The sequence below is a fragment of the Hylobates moloch genome, unplaced genomic scaffold, assembly GCF_009828535.3.
Source record: "Hylobates moloch isolate HMO894 unplaced genomic scaffold, HMol_V3 SCAFFOLD_8, whole genome shotgun sequence".
NCBI lineage: Eukaryota > Metazoa > Chordata > Mammalia > Primates > Hylobatidae > Hylobates > Hylobates moloch.
Window position 1 is genome coordinate 65,074,235 of NW_026652283.1, and position 14,087 is coordinate 65,088,321.

The window sequence follows — 14,087 nt, forward strand, 5'->3', positions numbered from 1 at the left end:
ACCCATCCATCCATCCATCCATCCATCCATCCATCCATCCATCCATCCATTCATTCATCCATCCAATCATCTGTTTATTACCCTAGGCTCTCAGGCACAAAGTTGAATACATCATAGTCCCTTTCCATAGAGACTTTGTAGACTAACGGGAGAGGCAGACACCTAATTTATGCTATAGGTATAATAATATAAGATAGACGTCAGGAATTATAGAAGGAAGAAGAAGGGGCTCTTGAGAGTAAGGAACGGCTTCATTGAAGGAAGTGATGTCCAAATTAAGTATTAAAGAATGAACTTAGATTAGACAAGCAGAAGAGGGGAAAAGAGAAGGGAGTAGTAAAGAAATTATAGATCTGCATTGCTGAAGCAAAAAGTTTAATCCCTGAGAACTGGGGCTAGAGAAGTCAGCAAGTACCCATTAAGGAAGGGCATTTATGGCTGGTTGTGGAGCTCAAATGTCATGCAGTGTTGGAAGGAAGCCACTGAAGGCTTTTCATTAATGAAAGATACTCCCAAACCCCATACTGCCAGGCCTAGTACCTAACATCTCACCTTTGTATGACAGTGGGAGCTATCTTTCAGGCAGCCAAGAGTTGGACACCCTTTCTATAATGGCATTTTTCATTCAAATTACTAGTTCATGGGCCTTCAACTTGCCCAAGACAGACAAAGGCAGTTGACATCCTAAACCTACCCCTTTAACGTTGCTTCATGGAACTTCTTGTTTCAGCACAATGAATCAATGGACAATGAAGCATATCTCCAAGCTCACTGCAATACCTGCATGAATGCCATTGTTCTTACAAAAATAGCAGAACAATCCATCACATCTTATATTCCCTGTTGACCTCATGACTTCCTATTTATTTATGCAAATTTTAACAGTTGATTGAGTAACAAACATAAAAAACTAATTTGTTCTAAGGAACTGATACTTAATAATGTCTTACAATATTAACTTCACCAAAAAGTGTTTGCATATTTTCCAGGGTCTTCAATCCCCAACCCAAAGAAATCCTTAAGGTGAGAATATCAACAAATTGTCAGACCAATGGATAAGGTATCTGTGGTTAGACTTGCCATTACACATTCCTCCAGTCTTACTATCTGTGTAGACACTCCCATACTCTTTTTTCTTTTTCTTTCTTTTTTTTTTTTTGTCTTTTCTTTTTTTTGAGACAGGCTCTTGCTCTGTCACTCAGGCTGGAGTGTAGTGGTGCGATCATGGCTCACTGCAGCCTCCACCTCCTAGACTCAAGTGACCCTCCAACCTCAGCCTTCTGAGCAGCTGGGACCACAGCCATGCACAGCTATGCCTGGATAATTTTTTTTTTTTTTTTTTGTAGAGGTGGGATCCCACTATGTTGCTCAGGCTGGTCTTAAACTCCTGGCTTCAAGCGATCCTATCATCTCAGCCTCCCAAAGTGTTGCAATTACAGGGTTGAGCCACTGTCCCTGGCCTCATCTTATTTTCAGAGTCAGAGCAGCTGAATCTATTCCATTAGGATACCTGGACCATTTCTGTGTAGGCTCAGAGCAGGGATCTTCCATGGAGAAGATACTGACTTTCTGAAGAGGGCTGCTTTCAACCCAGATCCTGGCTCCACTAAATTGACTGTATCCATGAAAGTGTTTCCACAACCATGGATTGCCTCGCAAACATATGCTCCATTGAGATACCAGGATATGAGAAGATTATATTCATGGCTATGTTCATACTCTGATCTTCTGATGTGATCCTTCATTGCTCAAAGTGACCATGAATGATTTCAGAGGATGTGTGCTTGTCCTTGATGGAAGTGGGCCTGAAGTTCAGTTAGAAAGATAAGGTATCAAGTAAATCTGAAGAGGAGGAAAAATGAAAGGAGTTCAGGTCTCTGATGATTAAAGAGTTAGAGTTAGGAGAGTAAAAGTACTTCCTAGTTAATTGGTGCACACACTGACACCAATTTACAGAATAATTTTTGTCAATCTGCTAAATATTTCCATCTGAAGCTTCTTAATTTTTTAAATCTAAAAATTACTTGGCAGCCAAAGTGAATATATCCTAAGTCAGTGTGGTGAATATGATTTTCATTTCACATCAGATCTAAAAGAAGCAATTTAAAATAGATTTAAATAGCTTAAAATTACATTGAGATATTCTCTCCATATATGTATGTATGGCATGCCTATAGAAATTTTTTTCCTTCAACTTTTTTTTTTATTTCTCATTTTATTTTATATTTTTTATTATTATATCTTAGGTTTTAGGGCACATGTGCACAATGTGCAGGTTCGTTACATATGTATCCATGTACCATGTTGGTTTGCTGCACCCATTAACTCATCATTTAGCATTAGGTATATCTCCTAATGCTGTCCCTCCACCCTCCCCCCACCCCACAACAGTCCCCAGAGTGTGATGTTCCCCTTCCTGTGTCCATGAGATCTCATTGTTCAATTCCCACCTATGAGTCAGAACAGGCAGTGTTTGGTTTTTTGTCCTTGTGATAGTTTACTGAGAATGATGGTTTCCAGTTTCATCCATGTCCCTACAAAGGACATGAACTCATCATTTTTAATGGCTGCATAGTATTCCATGGTGTATATGTTGCACATTTTCTTAATCCACTCTATCATTGTTGGACATTTGGGTTGGTTCCAAGTCTTTGCTATTGTGAATAGTGCCGCAATAAACATACGTGTGCATGTGTCTTTGTAACAGCATGATTTATAGTCCTTTGGGTATATACCCAGTAATGGGATGGCTGGGTCAAATGGTATTTCTAGTTCTAGATCCCTGAGGAATCGCCACACTGACTTCCACAATGGTTGAACTAGTTTACAGTCCCACCAACAGTGTAAAAGTGTTCCTATTTCTCCACATCCTCTCCAGCACCTGTTGTTTCCTGACTTTTTAATGATGGCCATTCTAACTGGTGTGAGATGGTATCTCATTGTGGTTTTGATTTGCATTTCTCTGATGGCCAGAGATGATGAGCATTTTTGCATGTGTTTTTTGGCTGCATAAATGTCTTCCTTTGAGAAGTGTCTGTTCACGTCCTTCACCCACTTTTTGATGGGGTTGTTTGTTTTTTTCTTGTAAATTTGTTTGAGTTCATTGTAGATTCTGGATATTAGCCCTTTGTCAGATGAGTAGGTTGCAAAAATTTTCTCCCATTCTGTAGGTTGTCTGTTCACTCTGATGGTAGTTTCTTTTGCTGTGCAGAAGCTCTTTAGTTTATTTAGATCCCATTTGTCAATTTTGGCTTTTGTTGCCATTGCTTTTGGTGTTTTAGACATGAAGTCCTTGCCCATGCCTATGTCCTGAATGGTATTGCCTGGGTTTTCTTCTAGAGTTTTTATGGTTTTAGGTGTAACATGTAAGTCTTTAATCCATCTTCAATTAATTTTTGTATAAGGTGTAAGGAAGGGATCCAGTTTCAGCCTTCTACATATGGCTAGCCAGTTTTCCCAGCACCATTTATTAAACAGGGAATCCTTTCCCCATTGCTTGTTTTTGTCAGGTTTGTCAAAGATCAGATAGTTGTAGATATGTGGCATTATTTCTGAGGGCTCTGTTCTGTTCCATTGATCTATGTCTCTGTTGTGGTACCAGTACCATGCTGTTTTGGTTACTGTAGCCTTGTAGTATAGTTTGAAGTCAGGTAGCGTGATGCCTCCAGCTTTGTTCTTTGGCTTAGGATTGACTTGGCGATGCAGGCTCTTTTTTGGTTCCATATGAACTTTAAAGTAGTTTTTTCCAATTCTGTGAAGAAAGTCATTGGTAGCTTGATGGGGATGGCATTGAATCTATAAATTACCTTGGGCAGTATGGCCATTTTCACAATATTGATTTTTCCAACCCATGAGCATGGAATGTTCTTCCATTTGTTTGTATCCTCTTTTATTTCATTGAGCAGTGGTTTGTAATTCTCCTTGAAGAGGTCCTTCACATCCCTTGTAAGTTGGATTCCTAGGTATTTTATTCTCTTTGAAGCAATTGTGAATGGGATTTCACTCATGATTTGGCTCTTTGTTTGTCTGTTATTGGTGTACAAGAATGCTTGTGATTTTTGTACATTGATTTTGTATCCTGAGACTTTGCTGAAGTTGCTAATCAGCTTAAGAAGGTTTTGGGCTGAGACAATGGGGTTTTCTAGATATACAATCATGTCATCTGCAAACAGGGACAATTTGACTTCCTCTTTTCCTAATTGAATACCCTTTATTTCCTTCTCCTGCCTGATTGCCCTGGCCAGAACTTCCAGCACTATGTTGAATAGGAGTGGTGAGAGAGGGCATCCCTGTCTTGTGCCAGTTTTCAGAGGGAATGCTTCCAGTTTTTGCCCATTCAGTATGATATTGGCTGTGGATTTGTCATAGATAGCTCTTATTATTTTGAGATACGTCCCATCAATACCTAATTTATTGAGAGTTTTTAGCATGAAGTGTTGTTGAATTTTGTCAAAGGCCTTTTCTGCATCTATTGAGATAATCATGTGGTTTTTGTCTTTGGTTCTGTTTATATGCTGGATTACATTTATTGATTTGCATATGTTGAACCAGCCTTGCATCCCAGGGATGAAGCCCACTTGATCATGGTGGATAAGCTTTTTGATGTGCTGCTGGATTCAGTTTGCCAGTATTTTATTGAGGATTTTTGCATCAATGTTCATCAAGGATATTGGTCTGAAATTCTCTTTTTTGGTTGTGTCTCTGCCAGGTTTTGGTATCAGGACGATGCTGGCCTCATAAAATGTGTTAGGGAGGATTCCCTCTTTTTCTATGAATTGGAATAGTTTCAGAAGGAATGGTACCAGTTCCTCCTTGTACCTCTGGTTGAATTCGGCTGTGAATCCATCAGGTCCTGGACTCTTTTGGTTGGTAAGCTATTGATTATTGCCACAATTTCAGAGCCTGTTATTGGTCTATTCAGAGATTCAACTTCTTCCTGGTTTAGTCTTGGGAGGGCGTATATGTCGAGGAATTATCCATTTCTTCTAGATTTTCTAGTTTATTTGCATAGAGGTGTTTGTAGTATTCTCTGATGGTAGATTGTATTTCTGTGGGATCGGTGGTGATATCCCCTTTTTCATTTTTTATTGCATCTATTTGATTCTTCTCTCTTTTCTTCTTTATTAGTCTTGCTAGTGGTCTATCAATTTTGTTGATCTTTTCAAAAAACCTGCTCCTAGATTCATTAATTTTTTGAAGGGTTTTTTGTGTCTCTATTTCCTTCAGTTCTGCTCTGATTTTAGTTATTTCTAGCCTTCTGCTAGCTTTTGAATGTGTTTGCTCTTGCTTTTCTAGTTCTTTTAATTGTGATGTTAGGGTATCAATTTTGGATCTTTCCTGCTTTCTCTTGTGGGCATTTAGTGGTATAAATTTCCCTCTACATACTGCTTTGAATGTGTCCCAGAGATTCTGGTATGTTGTGTCTTTGTTCTCATTGGTTTCAAAGAACATCTTTATTTCTGCCTTCATTTCATTATGTACCCAGTAGTCAGTCAGGAGCAGGTTGTTCAGTTTCCATGTAGTTGAGCGGTTTTGAGTGAGTTTCTTAATCCTGAGTTCTAGTTTGATTGCACTGTGGTCTGAGAGACAGTTTGTTATAATTTCTGTTCTTTGACATTTGCTGAGGAGAGCTTTACTTCCAACTATGTGGTCAATTTTGGAATAGGTGTGGTGTGGTGCTGAAAAAAATGTATATTCTGTTGATTTGGGGTGGAGAGTTCTGTAGATGTCTATTAGGTCCACTTTGTGCAGAGCTGAGTTCAATTCCTGGATATCCTTGTTAACTTTCTGTCTCGTTGATCTGTCTAATGTTGACAATGGGGTGTTAAAATCTCCCATTATTATTGTGTGGGAGTTTAAGTCCCTTTGTACGTCACTCAGGACTTGCTTTATGAATCTGGGTGCTCCTGTGTTGGGTGCATATATATTTAGGATAGTTAGCTCTTCTTGTTGAATTGATCCCTTTACCATTATGTAATGGCCTTCTTTGTCTCTTTTGATCTTTGTTAGTTTAAAGTCTGTTTTATCAGAGACTAGGATTGCAATCCCTGCCTTTTTTTGTTTTCCATTTGCTTGATAGATCTTCCTCCATCCCTTTATTTTGAGTCTATGTGTGTCTCTGCACATGAAACGGGTTTCCTGAATACAGCACACTGATGGATCTTGACTCCTTATCCAATTTGCCAGTCTGTGTCTTTTAATTGGAGCATTTAGCCCCTTTACATTTAAAGTTAATATTGTTATGTGTGAATTTGATCCTGTCATTATGATGTTAGTTGGTTATTTTGCTTGTTAGTCGATGCAGTTTCTTCCTAGCTTCGATGATCTTTACAATTTGGCATGTTTTTGCAGTGGCTGGTACTGGTTGTTCCTTTCCATGTTTAGTGCTTCCTTCAGGACCTCTTTTAGGGCAGGCCTGGTGGTGACAAAATCACTCAGCATTTGCTTGTCTGTAGAGGATTTTATTTCTCCTTCACTTATGAAACTTAGTTTGGCTGGATATGAAATTCTGGGTTGAAAATTCTTTTCTTTAAGAATGTTGAATATCAACCCCCACTCTCTTCTGGCTTGTGGAGTTTCTGCCAAGAGATCAGCTATTAGTCTGATGGGCTTCCCTTTGTGGGTAACCTGACCTTTCTCTCTGGCTGACTTTAACATTTTTTCCTTCATTTCAACTTTGGTGAATCTGACAATTATGTGTCTTGGAGTTGCTCTTCTCGAGGAGTATCTTTGGGGCATTCTCTGTATTTCCTGAATCTGAATGTTGGCCTGCCTTGCTAGATTGGGGAAGTTCTCCTTGATAATATCTTGCAGAGTGTTTTCCAACTTGGTTCCATTCTCCCCGTCACTTTCAGGTACACCAATCAGACGTAGGTTTGGTCTTTTAACATAGTTCCATATTTCTTGGAGGCCTTGTTCGTTTCTTTTTATTCTTTTTTTGCTAAACTTCCCTTCTTGCTTCATTTCATTTCATCTTCCATCACTGATACTCTTTCTTCCAGTTGACCGCATCAGCCACCGAGGCTTCTGCAATCTTCGCGTAGTTCTCGAAACTTGGCTTTCAGCTCCATCAGCTCCTTTAAGCCCTTCACTGCATTGGTTATTCTAGTTATCCATTCTTCTAATTTTTTTTCAAAGTTTTTAACTTCTTTGCTATTGTTTTGAATTTCCTCCCGTAGCTCGGAGTAGTTTGATTGTCTGAAGCCTTCTTCTCTCAACTCGTCAAGGTCATTCTCCATCCAGCTTTGTTCCATTGCTGGTGAGGAACTGCGTTCCTTTGGATGAGGAGAGGTGCTCTGCTTTTTAGAGTTTCCAGTTTTTCTGCTCTGTTTTTTCCCCATCTTTGTGGTTTTATCTACTTTTGGTCTTTGATGATGGTGATGTACAGATGGGTTTTTGGTGTGGTGTCCTTTCTGTTTGTTGGTTTTCCTTCCACCAGACAGGACCCTTAGCTGCAGGTCTGTTGGAGTTTGCTAGAGGTCCACTCCAGACCCTGTTTGGCTGGGTGTCAGCAGCGGTGGCTGCAGAACAGCGGATTTTTGTGAGACCACAAATTCAGCTGTCTGATAGTTCCTCTGGAAGTTTTGTCTCAGAGGAGTACCTGGCCGAGTCAGGTATCAGTCTGTCCCTACTGGGGGGTGCCTCCCAGTTAGGCTGCTCGGGGGTGAGGGACCCATTTTAGGAGGCAGTCTGTCCATTCTCAGATCTCCAGCTGTGTGCTGGAAGAACCACTACTCTCTTCAAAGCTGTCAGACAAGGACATTTAAGTCTGCAGAGGTTCCTGCTGACTTTTTGTGTGTCTGTGCCGTGCCCCCAGAGGTGGAGCCTACAGAGGCAGGCAGGCCTCCTTGAGCTGTGGTGGGCTCCACCCAGTTCGAGCTTCCTGTCTGCTTTGTTTACCTAAGCAAGCCTGGGCAATGGCAGGCGCCCCTCCCCCAGCCTCGCTGCCGCCTTGCAGTTTGATCTCAGACTGCTGTGCTAGCAATCAGTGAGACTCCGTGGGCATAGGACCCCCTGAGCCCGGTGCGGGACACAATCTCCTGGTGTGCCGTTTTCCAAGCCCGTTGGAAAAGCACAGTATTAGGGTGGGACTGACCCAATTTTCCAGGTGCTGTCTGTTACCCCTTTCTTTGACTAGGAAAGGGAACTCCTTGACCCCTTGTGCTTCCCGAGTGAGGTAATGCCTCGCCCTGCTTCGGCTTGTGCACAGTGCGCTGCACTGACTGTCCTGCACCAACTGTTTGGCACTCCCTAGTGAGGTGAACCCGGTACCTCAAATGGAAATGCAGAAATCACCCATCTTCTGCGTTGCTCACACTGGGAGCTGTAGACCGGAGCTGTTCCTATTCGGCCATCTTGGCTCCCAATCCTTCCTTCAACTTTTAAGTTCCAGGGTACATGTGCAGGATGTGCAGGCTTGTTACATAGGAAATGTATGCCATCGTGGTTTGCTGCACGGATCAACCCATCACCTAGGTATTAAACCCATCATCCATTAGCTATTCTTCCTGATGTTCTCTCTCCCCCTGCACCCTCCTCCTTGACAGGCCCCCGTGTGTTTTGTTCCTCTCCATGTGTTCATGTGTTCTCATCGTTCAGCTCCCACTTATAAGTGAGAACATGTCGTGTTTCATTTTTTATTCCTGTGTTAGTTTGCTGAGGACAACGGCTTCCAGCTTCATCCATGTCCCTGCAAAGGACGTGATCTTGTTCTTTTTTGTGGCTACATAGTATTCCATGGTGTATATGTACCACATTTTCTTTATCCAGTCTACCATTCATGGGCATTTAGGTTCATTCCATGCCTTTGCTATTGTGAAGAGTGCTGCAGTGAACATAAGCATGCATGTGTCTTTATGATAGAATGATATATGTTTTTTTGGGTATATATCCGGTAATGGGATTGCTGGGTCAAATGGTATTTCTGCTTCTAGATCTTTGAGGAATCTCCACACTATCTTCCACAATGGTTGAACTATTTTACATTCCCACCAACAGTGTAAAAGCATTTCTATCCCTCTGTATCCTTGCCAGCATCTATTGCTTCTTGACTTTTTAATAATCACTATTCTGACTGGCATGAGATGGTATCTCATTGTGATTTTGATCTGCTTTCTCCATTGATCAGTGATGTCGAACTTTTTAAAATTTGTTTATTGGCCACATAAATGCCTTCTTTTGAGGAGTGTCTGTTCATGTCCTTTGACCACTTTTTAATGGAGTTCTTCATTTTTTTCTTGTAAATTTGTTTAATCTCCTTGTAGATTCTGGATATTAGACCTTTGTTGGATGGATAGATTTCAAAACTTTTCTCCCATTCTGTAGGTTGTCTGTTCGCTCTGATTATAGTTTCTTTTGCAGTGCAGAAGCTCTTTAGTTTAATTAGATCCCACTTGTCAATTTTTGCTTTTGTTACAATTGCTTTTGACATTTTTGTCAAGAAATTTTTGCCTGTGCCTATATCCTGAATGGTATTGCCTAGATTTTCTTCTAGGATTTTTATAGTTTTGGGTTTTATATTTAATTCTTTAATCCATCTTGAGTTAGTTTTTGTATAAGGTGTAAGGATGGGGTCCAGTTTCAATTTTCTCTATATGGGTAGCCAGTTCTCCCAGCACCATTTATTAAATAGGGATTCCTTTCCCTATTGCTTGTTTTTGTCACGTGTCGAAGATCAGACAATTGTAGGTGTGTGGTCTTCTTTCTGAATTCTCTATTCTGTTTCATTGGTCTATGTGTCTGTTTTTGTACCAGTGTCATGCTGTTTTTTGTTACTGTACTCTTGTAGTATAGTTTGAAGTCAGGTAGCATGATGCCTCCAGCTTTGTTCTTTTGGCTTAGGATTGTCTTGCCTATTGGGCTCTTTTGTGGTTCCATCTAAATTTTAAAGTAGTTTCTTTTCTAATTCTGTGAAGAATATCAGTGGTAGTTTGATGAGAATAGCACTGAATCTATAAACTACTTTGGACAGTATGGCCATTTTCACAATATTGATTCTTTATCCATGAGCATGGAATGTTTTTCCATTTGTTTGTGTCCTCTCTGTTTTCTTGGAGCAGTGGTTTGTAGTGTTCCTTGAAGAGGACCTTCACTTCTCTTGTTAGCTGTATTCCTAGGTATTTTATTCTCTTTGTAGCAGTTGTGAATGGGAGTTCATTCATGATTTGCTTGCCTATAGAATTTTATTTTATTAATTAATTAATTAATTTATTTATTTATTTATTTATTTGAGACAGAATCTTGCACTGTCACCCAGGCTGGAGTGCAATGGCTCTATCTTGGTTCACTGCAACATCCGCCTCCTGGGTTCAAGGGATTCTCCTGCCTCAGCCTCCCAAGTAGCCAGGAGTACAGGCACCTATCACCATACCTGGCTAATTTTTTTGTATTTTTAGTAGAGGTGGGGTTTCACTATGTTGGCCAGGCAGGTCTTGAACTCCTGACCTGGTGATCCGCCCATCTCAGCCTCCCAAAGTGCTAGGATTACAGGCATGAGCCACTGCACCCAGCCGAGATCTGATGATTTTATAAGGGGCTTTTCCCCCTTTTGCTCAGCACTTGTCCTTGTTGCTGTCATGTGAAGAAGGGTGTGTTTGCTTCCCTGTCTGCCAAGTTTCCTGAGGCCTTCCCAGCCATGCTGAACTGTGAGTCAATTAAATCTCCTTCTTTTATAAATTATCCAGGCTCAGGTATGTCTTTATTAGCAGCATGAGGAATAATATAGTGTTTTAACTTATAAAATGCATAATCCTTACTGCAAATACTAAATGTATGTATTTTAATTTGCATTGAACACATGAGGAAAACAAGGCTCTGAGAAGTTAAGTAACTTGCCCAACATTACATAGCTTGTAAGTGGCAGAACTGGGAGTACAGGTGGGGTGAGTGGATTAATCAAAACTAGGGCTGTTTGACTCCATGACCCAGGCTTTTATAAACTCACACATTGATGTCCTCTCTTCTGTAAGCTCACTAAGGTGCAATTTTACATTTTAAAGGCCATTCCACTATACATTTGTTTATCCATTTCTTTAATACTTTTTTTTTTTGTTTTTCTGTCATTTACATCCTTCCCTTATCCTGCCACATGGCTGCTCAAACCTATCAGTTTGAGGCCCACCCTCTGTCCTGCATATTCAAGGCCATCTTGAATCTTGGAGATTTTTCTAGAAAGATCTGCTTACTGATCTTCCTTCACAATATTATAGAACAAGGAAATATATCAGTGTTCTTCATCCCAGTCCTACCTTATCATCCTCTAGTTGTCATCAACTCTTTAGGTAAAAATTAAGCTGTCTGGCTTTCCTCTGGCTTCTTGAAGCTCCATGTTCTTTTATTTTGTGTAAGGATAAAAGGGATGATAGCTCACCACCCAGTAAAAATGGTGGAGGGAAACATAAGAAAAATATTTCAAAATGTTGCTTAGCAGGTGGCATGGGTTGAATTGTGCTTGTCGAAAAAAGATATGATTGGAATTCTAACCTCTGTTGCCTCAGCATGTGACCTTATTTGGAGACATAGTCTTTACAGAGATAATCACATTGAAATAAGGTCACTATGTTAAGCCTTAATCCAATATGACTCGTGTCCTTATAAAAGGGAAAAACTTGGAAATGGAGACAGACACACATAGAAGGAAGACAATGTGACAAGACAGGGAGAAGAAGGCCGTCTGCTAGTGAAGGACATTGGCCTGGAATATATCCTTCCCTCATGGGCATCAGAAGGAAGCCTGCCAACACCTTGATTTTGGACTTCCAGCCTCCAGGATTGAAACAATAAATTTCTGTTGTTTAAGCCCCCGAGCCTGTGGTACTTTGTTATGGCAGGCCTGGGTAGCTGGCAAGCGGGTGAGTATAAGGGAAGACATACTCCAGGAAAGCAGCCCAATGGTACTCTGCGTGGGAAACATAAAGACAGGAAGTGAGTCTTCAGGGAGCCACCCACAGAGCCCTACGAGCGACAGAACTCTCTCAGGATCACTGAAGGAAAAGGATCCTTGTTTGAGCTGCCAGCATCTCATTCTACACCCAGGCTCCGGGGCGCTATTCTCTCTGTTGCCATGCCGAATGAGAAGTCAAAAATTCAAGATCATCTTTTAGGTTCTTGATCCAGCACTTACCATGAGCACACTTGCCCCCTTAGAGCTTCCATTCTAAGGTGGATGGGTCATAGCATTCTTTGTTTCACTGATTTCAAGGTTATGGTCTATTTATCAACAGAAAAACCTCTATACGGTATGTGGAAACGTTCACCTCAGTGTGTTGGGGCAAATTCAGCAAGTAATGTTTTAGATCTTTGTTATGCACAAAAAGATGATACCCCCTCAGGGTCTGAAGCAGTAAATGCACTTCTTTCATCACTCATGATTGCATGCGTGCATGCATACACACACACACACACACACACACACATACACACACAAACATACACGCTACTTTCTTTGATTCTTCCTAGCACATTTCCATTCTCCCCATCACCTGCTATACCACTGCAGGTATTCCTGTGGGAGCTCAGGTGTCAGACTTCAGACTGTCTATTTCATCACCAGTGGTTTCATCAGTGATGAAATCATCACTTACTCACCTCTGGCTGTCTGAACAAAGGGAATAGACAAAATATCTTCTTTGTCTTTGTGTCTACAAAGCTCAGAAACAAGCAAGGGTATAGGGCATCTTCATAGAGGTCACAACTGAGGCTTTCTAGGAGCCCCTTAGCAGCTGGGTACCTTGCTTCAAGGAGATGGAGAATTATTTGTGGTCTGATGACATTCACACACACACTGATTATGAACAGTGTTTCATAGCTGTGTTTAGAAGTTCTCAAGGAAAGATATATTTGGAACATTTTTTGACTGAGAAAAGAATAGTGGAAGGCAGGCAGGCAGGTGAAGGTCAGCAAGTGTCACCACAGCAACTAGAACCTAGAAGATGACAGTGGTGGCTTATTTTCTACCTCCTCTCTGTCCCCATAAATACTCACAGAAATCATGACCACTGGGGCTTTGACTGAGTGGAGAGCAAAAGTAACAAGTACAACTTTTCCAAGCTAATTTGGCATTTATGCTTATCTAGAGAGAGATCATCTTTTTCCAATTCTTCTTTGTGCTCAGTTACTGTTGGGAAAAGGTATAAAATTACAGGGACACTCCCAGGAAGGCATCATGGTATAGACAAAGTAAAAAAAGGGGGGGACATCATAGAACTGGAGTATGAATAGTGACTCCCTCTCACCTTAGTAGATTCTGTGAACTTGGGCAACTTCCATAACTCATGTTTTGGGGAGAGGATCAAATAAGAGACTCTATATTGATAGACTGCTAAGTTGTAGAAATGTATGTTTCATTCCTCTTCTCTTCCCAGGTCTCCCCTGTGTCCTGCCACTGAGCACACTAGCATGATAAGTCTGAGCATCTGAATGAAAGAAAAGTATTCTTTAAAAACAATTATCAAATTTGTCTTAAGAAGACAATTTAGGAAAGTTCTAAATTTCTTCCTGGCTGACTGAAATGCAGTGCCCAACAGCATTCCTGTTCTCCTTCCATACTTACTTTTTCTGTAATACTTCTGCCCTTATAATATATGACATAGGACTTTTTAATTTTCATTATTTGTCTTTACAAAACTAGGTTAAATCTCATGGGAACAGGTTTTGTTGTTGTTTGTTTCTTTGTTTTTCCAGATGCCCTTTTGCGAGGCCTGAAGTTCTCAAACTCGTCATGTGCTTCTAACGGCATTGGCTAGGCCCAAGTTTCCTCCGTTTTGGTATCGCTCTACCTTTATCTCTCTCCAAAAAATGAAACAAAACAAAATAAAACAAAAATCTAATAAAAATAAACACACACCATGATCCAAATATCTTATATGACGTTATCTCTGAGTTTTGCTAGGTAATTAACTTATTAATATAATCAAGATACTATTCATATAATTTTTATAGTAATAATATAATAAAGCAGTAATTATATAAATAAGTAAATTGATTTATTTGATTCCTTATTTGTATATGTTTGATGTACTATTGTATTATGTTCATGTCCATTGGTATTATTGAATTTTTGTACTGAGTTCATTGAACACTTTTCCATT